The sequence below is a fragment of the Chrysemys picta genome, chromosome 2, assembly GCF_011386835.1.
Source record: "Chrysemys picta bellii isolate R12L10 chromosome 2, ASM1138683v2, whole genome shotgun sequence".
Taxonomy (NCBI): domain Eukaryota; kingdom Metazoa; phylum Chordata; order Testudines; family Emydidae; genus Chrysemys; species Chrysemys picta.
Window position 1 is genome coordinate 247,124,793 of NC_088792.1, and position 22,841 is coordinate 247,147,633.

Consider the following 22,841-nt stretch of genomic DNA (forward strand, 5'->3'; position numbering starts at 1 on the left):
TAATACTAGCACAATTTCTCTTTTATTATTTTTAACAGGAGGGGTGAATGTGGAAAAAAAAAATCAGACAATTTTTAGCTTTCTGTTACATTCCTTTTCTTTAAAAAAGTAACAGGCAGGTACTTTGACCTAGTGGCCTAAATGGAGGTAGATTATTCACAGAGTCAGTCAATTCTCTACTGGACCTGCTTACTCCAGCAGCATACAAAAATTATAACCTAACAATCATGTGAAAAATTATATAGTCACTCATGTTACAGGACTTAGGTAGATAGATATGGACTTGATTTTTTTTTAAATATTCTTCGGAAAGTGCTTAGCACTTCAAGTCCTATGCTCAACTACTCTCCAGAGACTCACACTGGACCCAGTTCTCACCTCAGCTTCTTAAAGGCAAAATTCCATATTGTTCAGCAGGCTGAACACTAACCAAATGCCAACCAATTGAAGAAAGATAAAAGGTAAGATACCAGACACACTTGAACCACCAGCCAGTACTATGGGAAACAAAAAGTTAAATAAAAGGCCCTTTTTATTATAATTTTAGAACTCTATTATAAATTCAGAATTAAAGTAGGAAGGCTGGGCTTGTGGATAAGGCAGTGGAGTGGGACTCAGATCTGGCTTCATTTCTTGGCTCTGCCACAGACTTCCAGTATGATCTCGGGCAAGCCGATTAATTTCTGTTTCAGTTTCCCATCTATGAAATACTTGCTTCCCCCCATCCTTTATCTTTCTTGTCTATTTAGATAAAGCACTGGTCAGGGCAGGGATTACCCACGACTACAACATGAGGACTCTGATCTTACTTGGGGCTCCCTGACTCTACTGTAATACAAATAAAAAACAGGAATAAAATGATTCTATATTGCAGGTTTTCCTGGTTTATTTTATGATACCACTAATAACATAAATGCTCTGAAAAAGGAGGGAATACTTTTCAGCTGCAATGCTTCTTCAGAATCCCTCCCTACCTCTAACTTCTTCTATTTTTTATTTATTTGTACGACAGACAGGTATGGTGAAGTGGTCTGAGCGTTGGCGTGGTAGCCAGGAACTGCCAAGTTCTAATCCTGGCTCTGATCTTCATGCTTTCTGTGGGCATGTAACTTAACTTCTTTGCCTGAAGAAAGAACAGGAGTACTTGTGGTGCCACAAGTACTCCTGTTCTTTTTGCGGATACAGACTAACACGGCTGCTACTCTGAAACCGTTCTTTGCCTGAGTTTCCGAGTCTGTACCCATAGGGGTGAATAAGATCCTCCTCACGGGGGTATTGCAGGCATAACTAGTCAGCCTTTTGTGACCACCCTGCCCAATATTAATATTATGCACTGCTTTTATATTTTGAATTAAGTTATAACCCAGAACTTTGCAATTCGACTACGCTGTGTATAAAGGACATCCCTTTAGGCACAATTCCTCTGCATTCCAATTAAGTTTCAGGAATGATGTGAAAGGCAAGTCTTTAGTCTGACAAAGAGAGGGTTAATTAGAAATATGCTAAGGATTTGTTTTACTGTCACTCAGGGTTGGAAGTGCTTAGCGTTCTATTTAAATAGGTGGACAAAGGATGAGCTCCTTTGCAAGTTAATGATGATGTAGAGTGGAAGAATCATGAACTCATCTAAGTGGATGCAAAGGTATCAATATAATTTTGGAAAGGGGATTAATCAAGTGGAGATGAGATGTTTAACAAAAGCTAATAAGTAATCGCTGTGTTTTGGTCAGGACTTTGACAAGACAGAATGACAAACAAAAGTTAATATGTATTTCTGACATCACATTAGGGAACAAACATCTACTGCTACTGCGCCTATTAGTCTATCTCCTGCTATTAGTTCTTTAATAAGGGTACAGGGTATTCCACACTGCAGCTGAGAGTGTGCCTCCCAGCCCGGGTAGACAAACACAGGTTAGCTCTGCTCCAGCTAGCTCACTAAAAGTAGCAGCAGCATGGGTGAGCTGCCTGAGTGCAAGCCCACTCGACCCCCTTTGAAAAGAGCTGAACCTGAGAGAGACTGAGGACAAAAGACTACAAGACATTGTCTACACTAGAATGTTTTTGCTGAAAATTCCCATCAGTGCTACCACCAATGCAGCTCTTGGTAGCAACGGAGGGAGCACGAGTATATAAGGCACTAGTAGCTGCCAACATTTTAACCACATATCATATCGACATAGTAGGTATAAACTATCTGGTCCCTAAAATATTGGCAGCTGCTTGGAATACTGTCTGCCCTAGAGCTCCCAACATTGTTACCAGTGGGAATGGGAAATTTTAACTTACAAACAAATCTTAGTGCAGACACCGCTCAGAAAACACTGTAGCTGAATAGGTGCGATCGGTTGGCTTGGGTTTTCCTACCTCTCTTTGATCCTATGAAAGGAAATTTAGGCCTAGTCTGAAGTGTCTTTCCTAGTATATTTCTGGAAAGACTCAGCAGCATATTCCAGTTCTTTTGGTTCACTTCTTCTTTCATTTGGAGTTTGGTCCTGGCAATTATAACTAGGGAAAAGGTATATGCATGTGATGAAGGAAATGAAGCTCTAACCTCAAAAAGAGAACAGGTGAAAACGACTGCCTTTATAAAAGGTACAGGACTCAGAGAAGGTTTGGCCTTCCATTCAGAGGCATAAATGGTGACGGTGGCATTAGGGAGGTAGGTGGGTCAAATGACCTCAGGGTCGGAGATTATCACAATTTCAAAAGTAATGTGCAGATTAAACGTGCTAAGAATTACAAGTATAAAAATGCTCAACTCTTTCAATCATTTCAGATTTAAATTCAACCAATCGAGATCACTAATACAGTATGGAGAGGCTATCACATCTCCATAGTTAAGGCTGGGCATAACCTCCATCATGAAGCTCCAATTTTGTTCTCCTATAGCTTTGGTTTGGAAAATCTGTTTGGCCTCAAAATTGCCAGATTTGGTTGGAAACCAAAGCAAAACATATCTGCAAAGCTTGAAGAAAGTTTGTCAAGTGGTTGTTAAATTACAGCACACTAAAAAGTTCACCCTGTTTTGAAATTGATTCTGTACAATATTTCTTTGTCTCCATCCAACTGAAAAATACTGTTTTCAAAAATTCCATACAGTTAAATCTTTGACATCACATACAGCGACTATAGCTAAAGAAAATGGGTTGTAATAAATCAAAGTTTACTAACAATTTTTGTTGTTGATAGGTTTTGGCTTATTGATTTCAATGGGATGTATGGACCCAACCCTGTCTCCATTAATGTCCATGGCAGTTTTTGCCACTGACCTCCTCCATGGGAGCAAAATCAGGCCACAGTAAGTGCTCTAGTGAAAAAGCTGCCACAAACCCAGTTTAAAGAGCCTCTGGAGGCTTTCCCTGGTTTAAGATAATCCTCTGGTTGCATACAGCCACTCTAGCAGCTTCTATACTACCTTCTATCAGCCCCCAACACAGGGAACACATGGCATACGCGGGGCAGGTCTGATCCTAATCTCTAGCTTTTGGAATGCCCCCACAAGACTGCTGGCAGTCAGCACAGATTACATTACAGAATCATAGAACTGGAAGGACCTTGAGAGATCTTTAGTTCAGTCCCCTGTGCTCAAGGCAGGATTAAGTATTAGCTAGACCATCCCTGACAGGTGATTGTCTAGGATAGTGGATAGGACAAGAAAATAGGATTGCCAGGCATCTGGTTTTTGACTGGAATGCCCGGTTGAAAGGGGACCCTGGTGGCTCCGGTTGGCACCACTGACTGGGCCATTAAAAGTCCGGTTGGCGGCACAACGGGGGTTCAGGGCTAAGGCAGGCTCCCTGCCTGCCCTAGCTCCACCTGGCTCCTGGAAGCAGCCGCCAGGCCCCTGCAGCCCCTAAGCGCTGGGGCAGCCAGGGACTGGGAGGCTCTACACGCTGCCCCACCCTGAATACCAGCTCTGCAGCTCCCATTGGCCAGGAACTGCAACCAATGGGAGATGTGGGGGGCAGTGCCTGCAGGCACAAAGGCAGCATGCACCACACAGAGCCACCTGGCTGCCCATGTGCCTAGAGGTTGCAGGGACCTGGCAGCCGCTTCCTCAGAGCTGTGGTAAGTGCCGCTGGGACCCTAAACTCCCTCCTTCACCCCAACCCGCTAGCCCATCCTGGAGCCCCCTTCTGTACCCCAAACCCCTCATCCCTGGCCCCAGCAGGAGCCCTGACTCCCCCCCCACACACACACACACCCCAACCCCCTGGCCAAGCCCAGAGTCCCCTCCTGCACCCCAACCTCCTCATCCCTGCCCACCCCCCACAGCCAGAGCCCTCACCCCCCACATCCCAATCCCCTGGCCCAGCCCAGAGCCTGCTCCTGCATCCCAAACCCCTCATCCCTGGCCCCAGCCCAGAGCCTGCACCCCCATCCCAGAGACCATACCCCCTCCTGCACTCCAACCCCCTGCCCCAGCCCAGTGAAAGTGGGTGAGGGTGGGGAAGAGTTAGGGGTGGAGGGGGGATGGAGTGAGTGGGGATGGGGCCTCAGAGAATGGGCAGGGGGAGGGGGAGGGCAGAGGTGTTCGGTTTTGTGTGATTAGGAAGTTGGCAATCCTACCAGCAACCCTGTTGCATCAACAATTGGGAAGAGCAAAATGACTTATGGTCACCTTTGCACTTCATACCCTCAATCTGCAATAGCTGAAAGGTTGGACTCCATGATTTGTCCCTTTATGTGTGTGTGAACATATTTCCTTCTATTGGTAGGCTAAGGCTTTGAAAGAACAAAAGGATATTTCTACAGGTATCATCTGACAGAAATCTTTCTTTACAACAAGTAGTAGAGAACTGTGTTTTTGCCTTTGGAGCTAGAGGATCAAGGGAATTGAGAGGGAATAGTATCTCTATAGTTAAGACTGAAACCATAGCAGGATTATTTCAATCCCTTTTATAATTCAAACAAAAACAAACAAAAAGAAATTCCCTGGGCTTTCAAATTTTTCAGGTTAAGACTCAATAGAATGTTTTCAGAACTTTCTATCTGAGTAAGTACTTTTAAAATGTTTGCAAAAAATCTAATGTCTCCCACTAGATACTCATGATAGTCACTTTCTGGCACTATTTTGTATGTGTCCACCAGTCTGCCCAATAAAATCATATTACATATTTGAAACAGGGATATACTTTGTGGCTTGTATAACAGGCAGATTTCAAGGTCAGGAATAGTAAAATGATGGAGGAAAAACCATGGTGACATAGAATAGGCCAGGGATATTTTTCAAAAGTAAAAGAAAACTTCAGGTTATGGCAGAGCTGCATCTTCTGCTATATTCTCCAGCAAAATGCCTCCTTGACTATGGGAAAATAAGTCCATTTTCTAGATGAGGTAACTGAAGAACAGGAAGTTTAAGTGATTTGCCAAAAGAAGTTTGTAGCAGAACCAAGGATCAATAATCAATATCTTATCCAGTAATCCACACCACTCCATACACATCGGTTCAAATCTCTTAGTCATGCCAACTCTAAAATGGGGATAACAATGAGATCTACAGATGAAAAAGCATAGCATAGCTGTGAAGTATTATTGCTAATCACATTTTTTTTAGATGGGATAAATCATTTCTTGACTTTAATAAGCTGAAGACCCACTGCACATATTTTTTTCACAACTGTCTTCATTAATCTCCATAAAGAAAAGTAAAAGTAAAAATCTGTAGTGGAAAATTCTATAAAACAACAAAAAATTGTTTAAAAAACCCTTTTAAAGTTGCTAAACAATATAGTTAGTGAAGAAGTTAATAGTTAATGACATAGATCTTACACTGTTCATGTGATAAGAATAATATGTTTGCTGAAGTATTAAAATGCATTTCATCACAACATAGCAACCTTAACTCTGACCCAAAATAAACTATTATTTCACCAATAATCTCAAAATATAAACACTTCAGAAAACCTTTTTGCGAAATAAATACAATACATTACTTACAGATATTGGTTAGCCTAAAAGGAAAATCTGTGGACATATTTTTACTATCAATTAATAATGTTTTATACTTTTGTATTAAGCTTCACAGTCAACCTCATTCTGTAAATGATACTGCACTTGGTGAAATTAGATGTCCCATGTCATGCATGAGGTCAGACTAGATGCTCTAGGTCCCTTCTAACCCTAAAAGCCATGAATCTATGAATAAATCACCATTGCCCCGACCTCCCAGCAAAACATTTGACTGTGAATTGAAACATGTGTTAACTGGTAACATTTCATATTTAATGCTATTATTGAAAAGAAAATATTGAAATGTAAGACATTAAACAATCCAGGAGTCAGTTTTTGAAATAGGTTTGGGATATACACAGCATATATTACCTCAGCACATAAAAATACATGTGTGTGTGTGTTGATAGGTTGATACAGAGTGCGTGAGAGCATAATGCATTATGGGCTGTTCTGGTCTGATTATTTACACACTGCTGTGAAATGTTAGAACGTTTACTGCTTTGATGGTACTTTGAGTTACTGTTTTGATTACTCTGAATAACTTTGAAGCACTTCAAGGTGAAGTTGCATTCTGCTCACAAGTGCTCCCTTGTTCTCATATGTGTATTTAGCATATCAATTGGAGGATTTCTTCTTGTGGATCAGGAATTAAAGGAATATTATTCTGTGTCAGGCAGTATGAAGAATTCACTAACTCATGTCTCTTGCTTTTTGTTTATATATTTACTAATTGATTCAGTGATTCAAAATCTAAGGGAAAGTTATTTTGACTTCAATATGTATGTTGCTCACATTTATATGCTTATAAATAATTCTCTCAAATTAGTTGTGGAAAAAGCTCCACAAAAATATCTATGTCTTGTTTTACTGTTCATGGCTCAGGAATGATTTGCTAAAATGTTAGTGAAACTATCATCCTTGCTAATTTTTTAAAATAAAACGTAATAGTCCAGAATCTGATTTTAAGTGTATGCATAGCATTAAAGGAAACTCCGGTGGGAAAATATTATACCATTAAATAATTGAAGCTCTGCTATTCATAAAACTAGGGAGTGATCCCTATGTTGGTCAACAATATTAACAGTTATGGTGATTTTACTATTAGGAGTCATCAGCCAAGCACAGACATGTTGCATAGTAAATTATGATCTCTATAATCTAACTTGATCAGTTTCTATCTCTTTCAGAAAGAGAGAACGGTATAAATTAAGAATCCTAGAGCCCTTGGGAAGTGGGGCAGGAGAACCTTTGTAGATTAAAATCTTGAGGACGACCTCTGTGAAAACTCTTCAAACTTGCTTTGTTCCTTTAAAGTCCATTTAATCCTTTGGAGAGGATTCTTCTGGTTTGACCCCCTTGAACCTCCATGACCAACTCAATAAACTACTGAAAGACCAAAAGTACCCAAAGGAGAGCCTTTAAACTAAAGAAACTTCCTCAAGGCTATAAGTTACATCAGAGTGAGAATGAGCCCAATGAGGAGGGAAGATCCTGTATCTTTAACACCATTAATTATCCACTTAGTAATCTACTTCCATTATAAGTGCAGTACTCTTCTAACAGGACTCTTCTTTCCCATGCCTGGAGCAATACACATTGTTCTTCAAATGACAACAAACCCCTTCTTTGTTGTTCAGGAATATCAGCCTAGGTGAACTATGTAACAAAGTTTGAAAAAATAATTAGATCTTTGTTGTGTTTATAGCACACAGTCTCCTTGGGGATATATATAATGTTTTGCCTGTAGCCACTGCATGGGAATTCGAGTAACATGGCAAACATGTAGAATAGTATTTCTTGAGTGGTGTTTTATGCAGTGGTCTTTATGCAGTTATATTTGATGCACATGATTTTATGTGTTATACCATGTTTGTTCTTCATCATTTAAAAAAGAAAAAATAATCTTAGATCCCAAAGAGCAAATTTTCACCCTTTTCGCTTTTTCTCCACAAAATGGGCACAGAGGAATTCTGGCTTGCCTAAGGGGTGCCCACGCAACAACTGCCCATACAGCTAACTTATACCAGAAGCACAATCATTTTACCACAGTAAGCTATGAAGGGGCCATTTTACCACAGTAAGCTATGAAGGGTAGATGAGATAGGTGTAGGGGAGAAATGTGTTCAAACCTGCAGACTGTAGCTTTAGCCTCTAACCCAACACTGGCATGCTCATCCTCAGCTCAGTACAGATTGTGAACTCTGCAGAAGCCCAGTTTGGGATGTAACAGTAACAACCTATGATTCATCTCCTGACCATAATTTGTGAGCATACAACTTGGGACCCCTACACAATACTCCTCCCATCAGCCCTGGGCATGCGCCTATCCATCTCCTGGAGACAGAAGTTGGGCTCACGTTGTAGTTCTATAATGCAGTTTGTACGTATGAAATCTTCTTTATTTGTTGAAGATCTTATTAAGTACCGAATCTAGGACATAATTCACCACTGAACTATTCCAGCTTTATACCAGTGTAGACTGGTTGATAAGAATTGAGTTACACCTGTGCAAAACCAGTGTCTGAGTCAAAGCCCTACTTCAAAACAAAACACGCCAAGATAGATTTTGTAGAGGGAAGTAGGCCAGAGGGGAAAAAAATACATTTCTGTAGCTTGGCAACATAATCCACCATTGTTTTCCACCCATCTGCCCTCATCCAACCTGATCTTCACCCCCTATTTCTCCCCTCAGCATACAGTAAATATATACAATGTTTGATTTTACACTTGTAATGGGGTCACACTCACCTCTCACGAGCACCCCTTGATCAAGTGCATGTGCCTGCACACTCTCTCTCTGTGTTTGTGGTGGGTCTTCAGTGATGCAGCCCCCCAGCCAAGTAACACACACAGTCTGTCTGAGTGATAAAAGCAAGGCAAACCCCTTCTGTGGTACAAGTCCAACAGGGGCCTCATTCAGTGCCCTCTATAATGTCTCTTTCAAGTTGTCTCTGCTCCAGTATCCTATCCTAGCTCCTAGAACTGGAAGGGACCTTGAAAGGTCATCAAGTCCAACCCCCTACCTTCAGTAGCAGGACCAAGTACTGATTTTGCTCCAGATTTTTAAGTGGCCCCCTCAAACATTGAACTCACAACCATGGGTTTAGTAGGCCAATGCTCAAACCACTGAGCTATCCCTAGAGCAATGCCCTAGGACTTCCTCCCTGGAGGCAATGTCTTTGCCCTCTCGGGGCCTTTCTAGCCCCAGCTCTCCAGCTGGACCACTACAGTTCAGTTCCCCTTCTGGGGTGACTCAAAGTCTAGGCCACTTTCCCAGTGGCAGATGGGGGTGGGACCCAACCCCACCCACTCCTACAGGTCGCAGCCCAGGGACCCTGTAGATAAAGACCATCCAGTGTGTCCCTGTATCTAAGCTGCACCACTGCTCTAATTCCCTGGATCACTTCCCCATGGCCCCGCATCATCTTCACCTTTACCTCAGGACCTTGTCCTGATGGAGTCCCAGCAACTAGCCCAGACCTTCTTCTCGTTCTCCCCAGCTTCTAGCAGCACTGCCCTGTCCAAGGTCCTGCAGCTCCCTCAGCCAGCCACACACCATCCACATTTCTCCAGCACCAACAAGGAACTGAACTTACTTTAGCCCTGCAGCACTTCTTATACTGGCCTTCTGGGCCTTGATTGGCTGCTCCCTGCAGCCCCTTCCTGATTGGAGGATTCTCTCCTCTACCCTTTTTTTGTGGCAGGATGTGAGGCAGGGCTGTATGGCCTCCAGCAGGGAGTGTCTGGACCTAGTTCACCCCTTCACAACACTACTCTGATTTAATAATAACTCCACTGAAATCACTGGAGTTACTCTAGTGTAAAAGAGTTGTAAAAGGAGAATCAGGCTTCTGTTTTGCAGAAAATCTGTGGGAAATGGGGAACAACTGCATTAAGAACATAAGAACAGCCATACTGGGTCAGACCAAAGGTCCATCCAGCCCAGTATCCTGTCTACCGACAGTGGCCAATGCCAGGTGCCCCAGATGGAGTGACCCTAACTGGTAATGATCAAGTGGGCTCTCTCCTGCCATCCATCTCCACCCTCTGACAAACAGAGGCTAGGGACACCATTCCATACCCATCCTGGCTAATAGCTATTAATGGACTTAACCTCCATGAATTTATGTAGTTCTCTTTTAAACCCTGTTATAATCCTAGCCTTCACAACCTCCTCAGGCAAGGAGTTCCACAGGTTGACTTTGCGCTGTGTGAAGAAGAACTTCCTTTTATTTGTTTTAAACCTGCTGCCCATTAATTTCATTTGGTGGCCCCTGGTTCTTATATTATGGGAACAAGTAAATAACTTTTTCTTATTCACTTTCTCCACCCCACTCATGATTTTATATTATTGCCATCAGTCCTTCACTTTCCCTACTCTACCTGTCACAACTATGCATATTCCACCATCTTTATAAGTGTACCCCTCTCTTCCTTCCCGGATCCCGTAGGAACTGGTAAGTGCTCACCTTATATCTGGACACCTGATGTCTTGAGGATAATAGAAATCTAGGGAGGTCCCAGCAGTGGTGTTGGGTAGGTGGGAAACTTCTGTCCACCCATCTGCAGCAGCTGTCTACTCATCAGAAGAATGATAGATGGCAGTGCCTCCATATGGATATGCACAATATACCTCCATTAGGGTACCTTGATAGCTTCCAGGAACAACTGCACCCTAAACCATGCAATAGGCCCAGCAGATAAGGGCAACTTATACTTATTGCTCTATGGAAAGCATTAAATACACAAACATGAGCCAGGAACAGCTTTACTTAGAAGTCATGTAGCAAAATACAATGACGATGCAATAGAATAAATTAGAATACCTATTGTAATGTGACAAGTCAATAGGTGGCATAGCAACAGTCCAGCTAATGGTGAAGACTTACAAACATTAAAGTAAATTTAACCACTACTCATTATAGCCAAGGCTTAGCTTTAAAAACAACATACACAAGCACATTCGTCATTAACATTGTACAAACTCAAGCCCTCCCAGAGTGTGCATTCCCCTATGTTTTTAAAATACCAGACTCTTTCTTGAGGCCTCGCCTCCCTTCCCATGAAACTCCTCACACTCCTTTTGAGGTGCTTGATTTTTTTTCTCAGCCTCCTCTCTCCTCCAGCTTCCCTTAGCCAGTGCCCCATCCTTCAGTCTCCCAGCCTGTCACTGCAGTCCCTGTAGTGTTAACCAGGAACTCAGATCTTGCCTATGGTTAACTGGATGTGCTCTAGATTCCACACCTCAGAGTCCCTACCCAGCAGACTCGTTCCCCCAAACCACATCTATCAACGGAGAGAAAACTAAGGACAGGATTAACTATAAAGCAAACTGGTTTATTAAACAGTGACTCAAACAGGAAACAGTAACTTATAGGACCCCCAGCAAAACAATACACAAAGGACATACAGGTACAGATTGACACAACAAACTGACATTAAGTCAAGGTCCCAAACCCATAAGGATAAAGGGGAATTTACTACAGGTAAGGTACAGAGGTACACAGCATACTACACCAGGTTCAGAGGGATGGACCCACAACAGAGGACATCACAAATGGAATACATCAGGACAGCAAGGTGAGGACACAGGAGTTCAGGATACAGGTAAGATAGGAATCAATCAGGAACTGACAACTGGAACTATGGAGTTTAGATCTTCTTCTGTGGTCTTCTGTAGATCCCTCGAAGTCTTGGCTAGGACATGTACTGCACCGTCACCAGGAAGTACAGCCTCTCCTCTTGGGTGCAGTAGTCTTTTATGCTCTCCTGTTAGTAGGCAGAACACAGGCCATGTGACCCTTGCTCTTTCCTGCCTTACCGAGAAAAAGGTGCCAATTGTCTCAAGAAGAAAGTTACCAACATGGTGGACAAACAACAACTCCTTACAAACAAAATGGTATAATGCCTAAACAAAATGGAACTTGTAGTTTTCCCCTACAGTAGGATCCCTGACTTTCCACTTCTGCCCTGAGACAGGATCACAAAGCCAAGACCAAAGTGTCCCAGAGGGTGCCAAACACTACATCATGGGATCTGTAGTCCTTACAGTCTCTAGTCCCTAGAATTCAACTGAAAGTTGTGGTCCTTTGGAGTCAATACATAGTACTAGAGGCCTAATCAAAGCACCAGTGTCAAAAGTTTGGAGGCCCCCATAGTGGGAAAGCCCTACATAAGTCTCACTTGTAACGCACCGCTGGAGATTTAATATAATGCCAGTATACTTGGTCTCTTCACTACAAAACTATAGTAATCAATAGCCAGCCATTTACTATCATGAATTTTTTATTCACGTGGCTTTACATCAAGAATGGTGCTACATTAAAAAGTTTCAATATATCTTTTGTCTACTTCGCTTTGAAAGACATTTTCTTCACAGTGAAAAGATTTGGAGCAGATTTCTAGTCTTTAAGGTCTGCTGCTTAATCGTATAATACATTATAAACTACAGAAAAGTAGTAATAGTTGAATCATTTTTGTTAAGTGACAGCTGAAGAGTAATAAGGTGGAATAACAATGTTCAAGCCCAGCATTTATAAAGCAAACTTTCATCCAAAACACCTTTGTGTTCCCCAGACTGAGGAAGCATTTTAACTTAAAACTAGGGCTGTCAAGAGATTTAAAAAAATCAATCGTGATTAATTGCAAGATTAAAAAACTTAATCATAATTAATTGCACTGTTAATAATAGAATACCATTTCTTTAAATATTTTTGGATGTTTTCTACATTTTCAAATATATTGATTTCAATTACAACACTGAGTACAAAGTGTACAGTGCTCACTTTATATTTATTTTTGATAAAAAGTATTTGCACTGCAAAAAAACAAAAGAAATAATATTTTTCAGTTAGCCTAATACAAGTACTGTAGTGCAATCTCTTTATCATGAAAGTTGAACCTACAAATGTAGAATCAGGTTAAAAAAGAACTGCATTCAAAAATAAAACAATGTAAAATTGAAGTGCCTGCAAGTCCACTCAGTCCTACTTTTTGTTCAACCAAGTGCTCAGACAAACAAGTTTGTTTACATTTGCAGGAGATAATGCTGCCCACTTCTTGTTTACAATGTGAACTGAAAGTGAGAACAGGTGTTCTCATGGCACTGTTGTAGCCGGCGTCGCAAGATATTTATGTGCCAGATGCACTGAAGATGCATATGTTCCTTCATGCTTCAACCATCATTCCAGGGGACATGCGTCCATGCTGATAATGGGTTCTGCTCGTTAACAACCCAAAGCAGTGTGGACCGATGCATGTTGCTTTTCATTATCTGAGTCAGATGCCACCAGTAGAAGGTTGATTTTCTTTTTTGGTGGTTCGGGGTCTGTAGTTTCCGCATTGGAGTGTTGCTCTTTTAAGACATCTGAAAGCATGCTCCACACCTCATCCCTCTCAGATTTTGAAAGGCACTTCAGAGTCTTAAAATCTTGGGTCAAGTGCTGTAGCTATCTTTAGAAATCTCACATTGGTAGCTTCTTTGCGTTTTGTCAAATCTGCAGTGAAAGTGTTCTTAAAATGAACAACATGTGCTGGGTCATCATCCGAGACTGCTATAACATGAAATATATGGCAGAATGTGGGTAAAACAGAGCAGGGGACATACAATCCTCCCCCAAGGAGTTCAGTCACAAATTTAATTAACACATATTTTTTTTAACGAGTGTCATCATCATGGAAGTATGTCCTCTGGAATGGTGGCCGAAGCATGAAGGGGCATACGAATGTTTAGCATATCTGGCATGTAAATATCTTGCAATGCCAGCTACAAAAGTGCCATGCAAATTCCTGTTCTCACTTTCTGGTAACATTGTAAATAAGAAGAGGGCAGCATTATCTCCTGTAAATGTAAACAAACTTGTTTGTCTTAGCGATTGGCTGAACAAGTAGGACTGCGTGGACTTGTAGGCTCTGAAGTTTTACATTGTTTTGTTTTTTAGTGCAGTTATGTAATAAAAAAAATCTACATTTGTACGTTGCACTTTCATAATAAAGAGATTTCACTACAGTACTGGTACGAGGTGAATTGAAAAATACTATTTCTTTTGTTTATCATTTTTACAGTTCAAATATTTGTAATAAAAATAATATACAAATAATAATAATATAAAAACATAGAAAAATATCCAAAATATTTAATACATTTCAATTGGTATTTATTGTTCAAAAGTGCGATTAAAACTGTGATTAATCGCGATTAATTTTTTTGAGTTCATTGCATGAGTTAACTGCGATTAATCGACAACCCTACTTAAAACAGAATTTTAGCAGTCCAAACACATTAGAGTTAACTGTATTCTGAGTAGCAATTAATGTTATTCCCGCCTAACCAAATGTTATTTAATGCAGGATGTAAGCTATGTCCTTAGCTTTGTATATGGTATGTGGTTTGTATAGAAGAAGGGAAGTATTCTGCAGAAGACAATTCACATAAGCACAGGATCTTGGATTAGTTAGAAAAACAAACATAAAACTATGGAAACTGCATACAAGTCTGGAGCAGGGAAGAGGACAGTATGCGACATTAGAACAGAAAAAGAAAACGTGGATTTATTGTAATATTATTTCTTTGGATTTTATTATAATCAGAGTTGGTGGTACCACCTATAGTTAAGGTTTCATAGATTTTAATGCCAGAAGGCACCATTCAATCATCTTGTCTGACCTCCTATATAACACAGGCCATAGAATTTCACCCAGTTATCCCTGAATTGAAACGAGTAGCTTGTATTGGACTAAAGTGTATCTTCCATAGAGGCATCCAGTCTTGATCTGAAAACATCAAGTGATGGAGAATCTATCACTTCCTTGGTAGTTTGTTCCAATGATTAATCACCCTCACTGTTACAAATGTATGCCCTATTTCTAATGTGCCTGTCAGTTTCCATTATAAGACCTTGTTTTCAGTTGCTTAAAACTTTACCAAATTAAGAGTTTGGGCTAAAACTTTCCATGCTGGGTGTCTGCCTCATGCTGAATTTTTTTGGGGAAGTTTCAGCTAAGCAGGTTCATTGCTCCTTAGAATGAGGTTCGGAAAAATGCGTTGTTTGCCCATGTTAAAAAAATTCTTACAACTGTTTTGTTGAGAAGCTCTAGCACCTCCATGATTTGGGACAGAGACTTGAAATTTGGCAGGAAGGTCACCCTGCTGTCAGGGATGTGCCTTTTACCATGCCTGTGAAAATCTGCCTAAATTTAACCAAGTTATAAGCCACCCAAAAAACTCAGTTTGTGCATGCTTAGTAGACTCTTGTTAGAGTTTGGCAGCTAAATTCTCTGAGGCTTCCATCTCCACTGAACATGCTTCATCCCATAGCAGCTCCTCCATGATGCCTAGACTGCGCATGAGCCATCCCTGCAGAATGACTGAGCATGTTCCATTCTGGGGCTGCAGGGTGTGAGCAGGACTTTCCTTGCACGTGCTGCTACCAGCAGGGTTGCCACCTCGGAGATTAAAAAATAAAGGGGACTTCTGGGATGATCCTGAGCCTACAAAACTGGACAATTGGCAGAGTGTACTGAGCACCCTTGCAGCTTTCCAGGGACAGCTACCTCAAAAAGAGGATGATCCTGGGGAAACTTGCCAGCTGGCAACCTTAGCTCCCAACTGCTGGGGGTCACTGCGCCACCAGATCTGAGAGCAGGGAGACCATCTATCCTGTGCTCCCCCTGCTGACACCCAAGCAACAGGGGGGGGGGAAATTCAGAAGCATGAGAAAAGCAGATGAGGGTTGCAGGAGCCAGGGGATGTTGAATTGGATAAGAGCAGAGGGAGGGGGGAACAGGAGGCAAGATAGGAGCAGAGGAGGAGGGAGGGCAGAGCAAAAACAGGAGTAGAGGGGAAGGAGCTGGGGTGTGGGGATAGAGGGAGCAGAGTGAGAAAGAGAGGATGCAGGCACAGAGGCAGCAGCACCTCTAACCACTAGAGAATACTGAACATGGAGTCCTCAGTCTCTACATTCTTCTTCTGTCACCAAATAAACTGTGAAACCCACTGGCAAAATGTGTGTCCCATCCCATATAACAGCCTACTACTGCTATCCATTACTCTATTAGCTCAATTGGTAGAAATCTGTGTTGTGGTTCTAATGGTCCAAACCTTGGTGATGACCCAAACTGGGGATCAATATGATTCAGGATTAAATTTCTGTTACATCCAAAAACGATGTTAAAAGAATGTTAAGACTGCAAAGTCAAGCACTCAAAAGATAGGAATGTCTCAATATAGGTTGCTTGTGCAACCTGAATTGCCTTTCCACCCATACATATGTATTATGCTACAGTCTTGAATTGTATGATCACATGCTATTTTTTCTATAGGACCTTAAAATTGTGGATTTTTTTCCGTCTCCTCATCTTTCTAACTGCTTCTGCTCAGACACACGCACCTCCACCAAGCAGTTCCCAAGACCCTGTGAAACCCCCCCGCCTGTGTTATGGGCGGCAGCCCCCTACTGTTTCAGCTATCTTACTCCTAAAAGGAGCTTACCTGCTTCTGACATTGATCCTGAATGAAGGATGTGTATCACTCCCATCAGCTTCACCCAGGTTTCACTCAACCCCCATTATAACATTATGGACCTCCAAGTTATCATGGATATTGGTTACTTCTAAAATGGAATGGATTGTGCCCTAATAGTTGAACGCGTATCATTTCTTCCAACAGACACTCTGTGCTTCTCTTGCTTTACTGTAAATTTCAATGGTCTGCAGTACTAGGCCCATATAATTTATAATGTATTGGGCTAGTTATAATCCTGATACACAAGATTCGATCTTTATCTAATATATTATTTGAAATCTTGCCAGAATGCACTTGATCAATAAGTTATTTTACAGCTGATTTCCGAAGAATTTCTTTTCTGTTGTAATTAAAAAAACATTTTACATACAGTAGGTATCTTATTTCCTTCCTTATTTTCAATAAGTTACTGAACGGTTTATGCATTTATCCCCATACACTGCTATTCCCTGCTGGAATGCAACATATGCTGAAAGTGAAATATTTGAATATCTAAATGACAAATATTCATTTCTACTGTCTATTTACTGCCCAACTAAGTTTCACCTCTGAATTAATTTAACGAGTCATTGTTGAGGATATTGTTGGGTATAGGAAAAATAAATCAACTAGACAACATCACATGTTGTACCATAGGCAAAGACTATTACAGGGTATGCCATAGTCAGAAGGATTCATCAGATTGCCATACCCATGATACACGTGTTTCCTCCTAACTTTGGGTGTACAAGCCCTGTAGCACCTGTAAGTCTATACTTACACCCCACTTTCACTTGAGACATAACTCTGCAGCTGAAAAGACAGTATCTGTAATATGAGTCTCAAAGATGCGTAGGTTAAGGGGATTTCTCTTTCTCCACGAGGGTCCCAGACCCCAAAAGATCCTATTTTAAGGATAGTTTGGGAGACCCTATTGTGGTACTGGGGCCTGTGCTGTAAGGGCTGAGCTTCCCAGACAAAGAGTTGATGTTGTTATGCATAGCATGCAGAGCTCTTGCAAGCACTTTTAGCACTGTGTGATCAGTGAACACTGCACCTATCATCCTTGGTTCCGTATAGCTATAACCCTCATGGTCACCAAGCTTTCTCTGTGCCCCTTGCCAACCTCATTTAGGCATCATAACATCATCTATTGGGGAAGGGCAGCATTGTTTCTGATGCTTACTGCCTCTATTCCTTCACTTAGGATCCCCTGCCCAACAGATTTCTCTATCAAATACTTTTCTTTGGATGCTCACAGAGCCTGAGCATCAAATCCCTTCCCACTTGTTCAGGTGAATTTGAATCCACCACTCATACTGAGAAGTCTTCCCTCCTCTACCAACCCAACTTATGTATGTGTTTACTTCTGACTCCTTGGAGAATCACTCCACTCATTCCTTTCCATTCTCAGGCTATTCAGATGACTGTTTTATCACAGGCAGATCAATTTAAATACAAAGAAGTACATTCAAATAGCACCGTGACTATTCTCTTGTGGATTAATGCCAAAAGATTAAGAATTAATAACGTTGCTCAGTGCCTGAATAACACCTTTGTGAAAAATCGGAGGGTGGAAAGGGAGCAATGGCTTGAGCCATCAGCTCGAAGTATTTGGCTTTTGTTGGTGCACGTGTGTTGTAAGTGATCCAGCCTTAATGAAATTGCAAAGTAGCTTTCTAGTAGCCAATATCTTTTTTGTTTAACAAACAAATCAAATATTACAAATGAACAAATGAGAGTAGCTTAAGTATTACAGAAAAACTGGAATTTTAACTTTGATAACCAGAAATGAGATATGAAACCCAAGGAGACATTACTTTGTGCTCCCAAATGCTTCTAGTACCAAGTTAAGGTCTTGAATCTAACATTCAAAGACATCCACAGGTCAGGTCCCACTACATCAGTGACTGCAGCTCGACCCATAACCCATCAACATAGCTGAATTCCCCTGGGATAATGCAGCTCGAACCCTTTATGGACGTGTATGATAGCTACAGAGCAAGTGTTCTGTGTTAAGGGGATGAGGGCCATGGAGCAAATTTCCAGAAGAGGTCAGACTAATCTAGAGTCCTGCAGGTCATGTTGCAAGACCTGCTTTGATTTGAAAAAGTTTTCCACCATAGCCTATTCTAAGGACATAAGTGGTGTAAAAGCCTCATGCTGGGCCCTCTATGTAAGGCTGAGTTTCACCCGGGAGACTGAATGAGCAAAAAAGGTGAAAAGCAGGTCTCTTATATAACAAATATTTTAAACCAGGACAAAGTTCTATGCCAAAATTCAAGTACCCCAAAGACTGGTGTATTTCCGAGACAGGGGTTTGGTTTGGTCCACTATAGAGATATGGACCTGCTGAAATTCCATGTGAAATTCTAATAGTTACGCAAATTAGAAATGCAACAAGAGTTTATAAAAAGTGATATAAAAGAGGGTTAAATAATAGGCTTTCATTCATTCTGATACAATTGAATAGGTTTCTAGGGTGCAAAGCTCTTAAAATAGTGCTCACAAGCAAATAAAATCTCTCTGAAGTTTTTAATGAGCTTCAGTAAACTTATGACATATCTAGCTTACCTTAGTGACCACAAATTGATATCCAAGCTGTGTAATGCCCAACCATTCGTGAATAAAACAGGATATAGAGAGGAAACAGAAGAGACAAAAGCAAAAGGAAAGGATTAATGTCAGAGTGCACCTAGTGAACGCCTGCACTTCGCAGACCTGTGTAAAAATTTACCACCTTCTTCCCTCCAGATAAATATCTACTAACAAATTACTCCTATCTCCTGTCTCTGCACCACTGACAAATTAAATGAAACTGATGCAGAGTGCCAGGACGCAAACAATACACAAGCTAATTTTGATTTTTGTCTGCCAGGAAAATAATATTCATGGGAAGACCTAATTAAAAAGGATTCAACTTTTGGAGAGCGATCATGCTGCCTGCTTCATAACAGAATAAGTTTTGATCTGGATACAGACACATTGAGACATGGACACAGAAGAATGGGCTGCACACAGAGACTGCGACTTTATTCAGTTTAGCCATTAATTTGAGGTAACAGCATCCCAACAGCAACCTGGCAGAAAAGCTCCAGTGAATTTCAAATTGGCCACAGTGACTAAAGATATATTAGCAACCAGAAAGAAGAAGGGTCTTCCCCACCACCTCCTCCTTTGACTTCCACTTGGCCTGCATAGCTAGAGTCCTCCTTCCTTTCTTCACCTGAGGTAAGGCGTTAGATACGGAGAGCCTGAAGCTGTGCAAGACATTGAAAGTTCACTGTGTCAAACCAACTCACAGGACCAATGACTGAATAGCATCCAAATGGGGGTAAGTGCCCATGACTGATACTTGCAATCCACATTTGAATCCAGTGACAAGGTCCAAGAATCAACAAAATACTCCCAAATCCTTCAATGCCAAGAGGAAATAACACAAAGTGTTTGTCATTTCTGCCAGCCTTTCTTTAAAACATCTTGGGAAAGTCAGATTTTTTTTTCACTTAGTCTTCTCTGCTAGTATTGCTTCCTCATCTATTCCATCTACTCTTGCTTCTGCCTTCTTTTCACTAAACTGAAGCTGCTCTTCTACCTTTTCCTCATGATCTTCTCTCTATCCTGGTTTGATTGTATCTAATGACTCCTTTTATAAGTGGCCACAGACACTCCTCTGCTGCTAGAGCTCTTCCTTCTGGGGTCTGAAGTAAAATGACCATGGATTCCTTAAACAGGACAGCTAAAAAGCTAAATTGACAGAAAATGATCCGATTCAGGTGAAAGATGAAAAATATTGTAGTGCTAGATTTCTCAGTTACTATGATGGGAGAGCCTGTATTCTAACCTACTGCACACATATTACTTGTGCTTGCCAAGAGTGGCTGCAAATGGCTGTGAATTCATGTGCAATACTTATGAATAAGCTTGGTAGAATTCAGTATCTATTTTTTTATAATATCAGACAATGGGTGGGTCAGACAATAATTATTTAATGCGAGTCGATGTTGAGATTCAAAAAGTTAAATCTTTATAACTGTTCAAACTCAAATTGTCAACATCGTATGTCAAAATATACAAAATAAACAGCCTTCCAAACACTAATAAGTTCTCAGGTAACATTTTTCTTACTTTCCTATTTGTAAATTTCGATGATCATTGATGGACATATTTTTTCAGGGGGTTGTGTGTCTTCAAAGAAACAGATTTTTATTGACATTTGCCGATAAAAATCTAATTTTTCTAAGCTTACTTATAAGATGCAAACAATACTAATTGTATTAATTAATGTCAAAACAGAATTGTTCTGTGTCTAATTGGAAGACAGTCAGTCTATCACTAAGGATTAATCAATTTTGCAAAAGCTGCTTTAATTAACATATTAATATATTATTGTGTTGAAGTCTCTAACACAAGGTATGTATTTCTCAATGTCTGTCAAGTACCTAGCAAGATGTGTATCTCACTATATATTGATACAGATAGCTACACATCATGCTATGTTCTTCATAAATAAACAATATATTGCCTTGAATTGAAAATAAGGCAGTAATTCAACAGAGAAATTTATAGACAACATGAAATCCTTAAATTGAATTCATTTTAAATACAGCACTTACAGTACCCTTGGGTGAAAGCTTTTTTAAAGCATTAGAGGAATCAAACAAACAAAGTCTATATTTTTGCATAGAGTGTTTTATGTTCAATGCCTCAATATTTATGTGCAGCATTATTTACTCTATGTGAAAATATAGGCTTTGTGTCTTTCATTCACTCAGCATTTCAGAAGTGTGGATACCCATGGGTGTATTACACCCACAGGTTTTATGCTGACAGTACTTATATAATGAAAATGAATTTTTTACAATTTAAATTAAAGCTAACTTTAATTTGCAATTGTAATATACTGTAAGAGATCATTATACAGTATGGGTGCCAAAGGAGATTTATTATGCCAGTGAGATACATTACATGAAGGTTTGCTATGAATGAATGTGACACAGGAGAAGGAAAATAAAAAAATCAAATGAATCAAGTTACTAGTATATAATCATTTTATACAACTAAAATCCTTCCAACTGTAGGCTCAATAGCCTCTCTATTAGTAGCTGAATTGCACTCACCTACCACAGACTCTCATAACTAGCAAACCAACTTCGCCAGCAGGCTGTTCAACTACAATATAAACAGTTCTCTGGTAATTATTCAAAAAATGATGGCTCAAAGATTTTCCTGGATAAACTGTCAACAACTGCACTCTAGTTGTGTGTGTGTGTGTGTGTGTGTGTGTGTGTGTGTGTGTGTGTGTGTGTGTGTGTGTGTGTGTGTGTGTGTAAAATGCACAAGTCTTATTTTTGCATAATACAAGTAAAAAACACACTTTTACTACTATACCAGGATCCACTCCAGGCAAGCTTTCACCCTTTCCATTCCCTAGGGGCCATTCTCAAGCAAAGCTGCTAATGACATCTTCCTGGTTAAATCTGAAGGTTTATCCTGCTCCTTTGCTATCTTCCTTTAATATCACTGATCATTTTCTCCTCCTTGTCATCTCTTCCATGTGCTTCCATGACTCTGTCCTCCTCTTGGTCTCCTGGCATGATTATGTAGCCCTCTTCCCTGTCTGTATAGTGCACTCCCAATGTGTTTCCCCACAGATTTCCTGTAATTTTCACTCTTAAACCTCACACAGGGGAGGGAGCCATAAATCCCTATGGGCCAAACTGGCATTGGCTGGAGCAGGCGGTAGCATGGAGAATCTTAGGGATGGATTGTTCCTCAGGAAAGCATAGAGTGGCCTGTTGTGCAGGGAGACTGTGCAAGCTGCACCATCAATTAGGAGAGTGCAGCCCCTTCCCCTCAGTGCAGAGAGAGCAAGTGAGCTATTGCCACTCCTTTTGCTCTCTTGAGTGCATGGTGTGTAATTGTGATAACCTTTGCACAGACCATGCAAAGGGACATGGGGATGCATTTTGGCCCTTGTTCACTCACATAAGAACCTATCACAATTTGGCCCAAAACAAAGAGAGGGTGTCACAAAGGCGCAATATGTAAAGATGGAACTGGAAGAGTCAAATCTCTGCTAACAAACTATTTCGCAGATAGTGACTACAGACTGAGAGTTACTATCCCTGATGTGTAGTGACCAAGTATTTCCTGAATAAGGTCTGGTCTACACTACAGACTTTTATCTGTCTAACTATTGACATAGTTATACCAACTGAACCCCCTGGAGAGAGCACTATGTCAGCAGGAGAGCTTCTTCCATTGACATAGCTACTGCCTCTCGGGGAGGTGGATTAACTACGCCGATGGGAGAGCTCCCTCCTTTGGTGTAGAGCGTCTTCATTAAAGATGATGCCAGCTCTGCCGATACCGCCTTTTA

The 22,841-nt window shown here is 40.9% G+C and overlaps 1 long non-coding RNA gene across 1 annotated transcript in view; it reads left to right on the top strand.

The window, feature by feature from the left end:
• The first annotated feature begins 211 nt into the window (after positions 1-211).
• LOC135981767 (uncharacterized) overlaps positions 212-22,841 on the top strand; it is a 58,062-nt gene continuing 35,432 nt past the window's right edge. Inside the window, exons 1-2 of the long non-coding RNA XR_010598926.1 lie at positions 212-461; positions 19,338-19,793. This is a non-coding gene — a long non-coding RNA (uncharacterized LOC135981767). The remainder of the gene's footprint in view (positions 462-19,337; positions 19,794-22,841) is intronic.